Source organism: Amphimedon queenslandica, unplaced genomic scaffold (assembly GCF_000090795.2).
Source record: "Amphimedon queenslandica unplaced genomic scaffold, v1.1 AMPQUscaffold_13464, whole genome shotgun sequence".
Taxonomy (NCBI): Eukaryota; Metazoa; Porifera; class Demospongiae; order Haplosclerida; family Niphatidae; genus Amphimedon; species Amphimedon queenslandica.
In genome coordinates, this window is record NW_003546300.1 from 14801 (window position 1) to 19609 (window position 4809).

Below are 4809 nucleotides of genomic sequence, written 5' to 3' on the forward strand. Positions count from 1 at the left end.
TATATACTGTCTCTAATTAGAAGAATGGAAATTTTAGAAGAACAGAGTATCATGGTGCCATCCCAATTGGGTTGCTTAACATACCATTTCTTTGGAAATACTAGCATGAACACAAGGGTTAGTATTCAGTAATAATTATTAGAGATTAGTAATATCCTATTAATATTCTAGGCAGGTACTCTGCTACATACATGAACAGTAATGGAAGTACTCCTAGTGCCCCATCTGCTTGTAATCTACCTCAGCATACTGATCCAGTAACTCCAACTAATGAGCCAGTAAAGGCAATCATCACCAATACTACTGTGCACACTGGTAATAGAAGGAAAATAGATTGTAATGCTCCTTTGTTGAATCCTGATACTGTGATTAATAAATATCCCAAACTAAAGACACTCTCTCAAGTTGGACAATCATCTGTAAGACTAGCAAGCAAAGTTTACTTTGGACCATCACTTTTGATTAAATGTAGTGTGTATGGGCAGAAGGAGAACCCTCCTTTGCCATCTGGTGCTCTAATGGAGCTGAAGCAGAAGCTACTGGGATTATTCCATCCACGTGATATTAGTACAAAGGAAGAATTTTAGCTGTATTGGTCTAAGTGTATTCAAGCAATAAATCATTACTCTTCAGGGCTTAGAAGCAAATATCCACCTGATATTAAGAATCTAGAGTAGAAGGCTACACTGAGTATAGTATCATATAAGATAGTAAATAGTCTAACACAGTGACACTGTTGTTATACATGTATATATATTATATACTAGATATAATGATATAAAGATGCAAAAGATATACAATGAATAAAAGATATATTTTGCTTTTAATTATTATAATACATGTGGGAGGGAGAAGGATTGGGAGGGGTATAGAAGAGAGTTATAAGTGCATGCAATCTGTAATGTACAAGTCTGTTAGCATAGATTACATGTATGTGATGTTACATTTATAAGGAAAGAAGATCGAAAGAGCTACTGTGTACATGTACAAATATTAATATCCAGTGGGACCTCCATTATTGCATTCAATCACTTTCGATATTACTTTACGTAAGTGTCCGATATATTTTCTACACTTTCTTCTATCCAGTGGGACCTCCATTATTGCATTCAATCACTTTTGATATTACTTTACGTACGTGTCCGATATATTTACTACACTTTCTTCTATTTACAGTTTCCCAACAATCCATGATTCCTTTGACTAATTCCTCCTTTCGTTGTGGCTGCACTACTCTCCTGACATATTCTTTGAGCTCGTGCCATAGATTTTCAATCGGATTAAGATCTGGGGATTCTGGTGGTGTTTTCAACCAGTTTATTTTGTTGGCTTCTAACCGCTCCTTTACTTTCTTTGAGGAATGTTTGGGATCATTATCCTGCATCAATCTTTGAGATGGATTTAAATGCTGGGTATAAGGAATCAGTCCATTTTCCAAAACTTCAATAAAGCCAGCTGAATTCATTTTTTCTTCAAACAGCACAATTGGCGTCTTTTCTTGGCAACTTATACCTGCCCATGCATGTACCTTATAGGGGTGTTTTGCTCTATATAATAGGTTTTAAAAAAATACCATTAACGTACATGTAATATTAATATAGTGCTACCTTGGTTTTGGTTTCGAGGGCACCTATTTTCCTTCATGAAAATCTCCTGTGGGATTCGAATTCAATTGTACACTCATCACTGTACAGTACATCAGAAAAACCAGTAGTCCTGTGCTCCTGCAACTGATCTTGAGCCAATTTCATTCGCTTCTCTTTATTCGGTCCTCTAATGATCTGGCAGTATGCACTGCCACGGTATGTCCAACCAAGTGTATTGCGAGACTTCAATATTGTTTTCAGTGACAGTGAATGACCTTTCTCAACGAGAAGCTACTGAAGTTGAGTAGCAGTGCTTTCATCATCAGCTTGCATTTGGTCCTATACTATCTTTAAAACTTCTCTGGTTACTTTTGAAGGTCTTCTAGATCCTATAATGTGAAAATAATGAGAAGTGTAGTGGAATTAATACTGACAAACCTGGCCTTTGAGTAATTGAACCAGTTTCCATGTATTTCTTAATCAGTTTGCTCACACCTGAGACTTTGACATCCAGTGCTACAGTAAAATTAGTGGTGAATACTTACTCAAAAACTTACAAAAGGAATGTGAAATCCTCTGTTGTTTGTAAGTGCAGTACACCATTGTCACTAGTCCACCAGATAAATGCGCGCATTTTTGCAATTTGAAAGGGGTAGTAAGTACGGGGTTAATATAAGCTTTACATGTACATAAAATATCATTATTTTTTACAATTCAGAACAAAAATAAAAGTCAGAAAAAGAAATGACTACAAACATGCATTGTAACTCCTAGACTTCGTAATAACAGTTCACCATTGCACTGTGACAGTCATAGTCTGTCGCTACGGCCCAGTAGAATCACCGTTCCTACATAAGAAGAACCTTACACATAGTAATAAAACCATTATTTACTGATATCCGGCTACTTTTTAGACCCATATTCTTTGAAACCAGTAGAGTACAAGCGCTAGTAAGTGCCGTTTAGTATAAGTAGTAGACGGTAGAGTAGCCTTGGAAGAGTAGTATATAGTAGCTGTGCAGGGTAGCTGTGCAGTGGGCAAGGACTACCCTGCCCACCAGCTACTCTGCACATGTGCAATACAAGCACAGCACAAGGGTCAATCCTACGCAGTGGAAGGTACTTTACTGCGCGGTGCAAGAGTAGTGACGCTGCAGTTACTTAGCTTTTTTTCTCTAAACTGTAGTTCGCTGGTCCTTCGTTGCGCATGTGCAAACCGATCAGTGGCAGTAGTGCACTTGGACAGCAGCAGGACAGTAGCTCAACAGTGAATGGAGCAAAGAGCCTCCTCAACGGCGTTCTATAAGCAGAGAGCAGCAGTAGAGATGAACTTGGAGAGTAAAGACAGCCAAGAGAAGCATCCTCAAGTCCTTTGAGAGCCTCTAGAGTGCATGTGCGTTTGTTACATGAAACATGTTACTGGGCGGTATCAACAGTACTTCCTGGGCATATTGCAGTGAAGAGTAACGAAGTAAAATTACTACCTACGCACTACCTGTGTACTACTTATCTTTTTTCGCCTTCTACTGTATATGACATGGAAAAATAAAATATCATTAGTAGCTCTTGCATGTCAGGGAAAAGTTCCACGTTACTGCAGAGTTACTGGCATAAATGTTTCGATGATGGGCCTCTAGGATTATTCACTGATTAACGAAGATAATTTATCATTACATTAATACCAAGAGTAGATGATAGTTAGAGAGAGTGTCGAACTGCACTATGCTAGCTGGAATATGACCGTGTGAACTTTCTTGCACATCTTTGGGCATTCCCGCATACTGGGTGTGGCTGAGTAGGAAAAAATGGCTGCCTAGTTTGCTCAACAAGGTTTACTGGCCATTTTGGAGTCTCTGCAATAGCTGTACTGCATAACAGGCTTCAGCAGGATTATAAAGTGTACTAGTATGATGTCTAAAGCTTCTTCAAGTGTTCTCCACTGTTCCTTATGCAAACTTCTACACGTGCTTTAGTAGGTACACCCACACTTTAGGTCTCACGTGACTTAGTTCTACGTGGTCATATTCCAGCTGGCATTGTGCAGTTTGACACTCTCTCTAACTATCATCTGCTCTTGTTAATACTGAATAAGTAATGATTATTCTCACAACAAGTGGGCATGTTTGACCTCATGTTTTGAGGAAGTTTTATCCGTCAAGTGTTGTGTTCCGTCACTCCATTCTCTTTGTTATAGATTCATACTGAAGAACCAGTACCTTCTGAGGAAGAGGACAATGTTCTTGGTGCCACTGAAGATGAAAAACCCACTCCAGGTGAACCTGATTGCACATTTACACTCGATACTCCTTGCAAGAGTAATTTGCACATAGATGCTTCCAGTAATTGCATGGTTGTCACAGAGACTACACAGTTGGTCAAATTTGTGGAACAATATTCAATTTGCCAGGAGACCAATTGTCAAGGTAAACTAAAAGTAAACTCGATAGAACTGGCCGGCCTGGGGGGAGCAGCATCACTCTCTTTTGGCTGTACTAACTGTGGTAGCTGCAATGTCAAATTTGAAACCTCATCTCAGAGGGAGAATGGTGATGCTGCTGTATCTAAGATTTTACAAGTTGCTACAATTTGTTCTGGAGCATCTTATGCCATATATAAGAAAATGTTTCACCACATCCTTGGAATGCATACAGTCAGCGACAGTGTTTTTTTTGGGACACTAAAAGAGATGTGTGACCATGTGAAGGACATTTTAGATGGCATTTGCTTGGAAGCCAGAAAGGAAATGCAAGATATGGATCAGGAAAAATTAGGGAGCTGGCAGAGGGCTGTAACCTGTGGCGATGCGGTTTGGCTGACTAGAGGCAGTTTTAGCCAAAACTGCACATACACTGTCAGAAATTACTTGACTGGTGCTCTTTTGTATTATTGTCACATTTGTCAAAAGGGAAGTGACAATTTGTGTCAAGATGACATATATGAAGGCACATCAAAAGCAGCAGAAGGTTTCGGTGCTAACGAGGTATTCAAGCTCATGGTCAAGGATCAAATGAATGTGGAATGCCACATTCAAGACGGAGACAGCACATCTGAGAATGTTGTCTTGAAACATTTTCCACTTTGTCGGGTATTGCGGTGTGGCAATCATGTGGCGAAGAATCATGCTATAAAGTTAGACAAATTGCGTAAATTAAAAGAAATGACAACTAATGATGGTGTTAGAGTAGAATGCTACTGCAAGGGGAAAAAGCATGCGAAGCATTGT

At 39.2% G+C, this 4809-nt stretch overlaps 3 long non-coding RNA genes across 3 annotated transcripts; 1 reads left to right on the forward strand and 2 right to left on the reverse strand.

Moving 5' to 3' along the window:
- The first annotated feature begins 6 nt into the window (after positions 1-6).
- LOC109581070 (uncharacterized) lies at positions 7-710 on the forward strand. The gene is made up of 2 exons (XR_002184485.1): positions 7-117; positions 172-710. It is a non-coding gene; the product is annotated as an uncharacterized LOC109581070 (long non-coding RNA).
- A 754-nt stretch (positions 711-1464) lies between these two features.
- LOC109581074 (uncharacterized) lies at positions 1465-1762 on the reverse strand. Its single transcript, XR_002184490.1, has 2 exons — positions 1608-1762; positions 1465-1547 (listed from the first exon to the last, which is right to left on the reverse strand). It is a non-coding gene; the product is annotated as an uncharacterized LOC109581074 (long non-coding RNA).
- A 466-nt stretch (positions 1763-2228) lies between these two features.
- Positions 2229-2633, reverse strand: LOC109581076 (uncharacterized). The gene is made up of 2 exons (XR_002184492.1): positions 2480-2633; positions 2229-2434 (listed from the first exon to the last, which is right to left on the reverse strand). It is a non-coding gene; the product is annotated as an uncharacterized LOC109581076 (long non-coding RNA).
- Positions 2634-4809: the final 2176 nt, after the last annotated feature.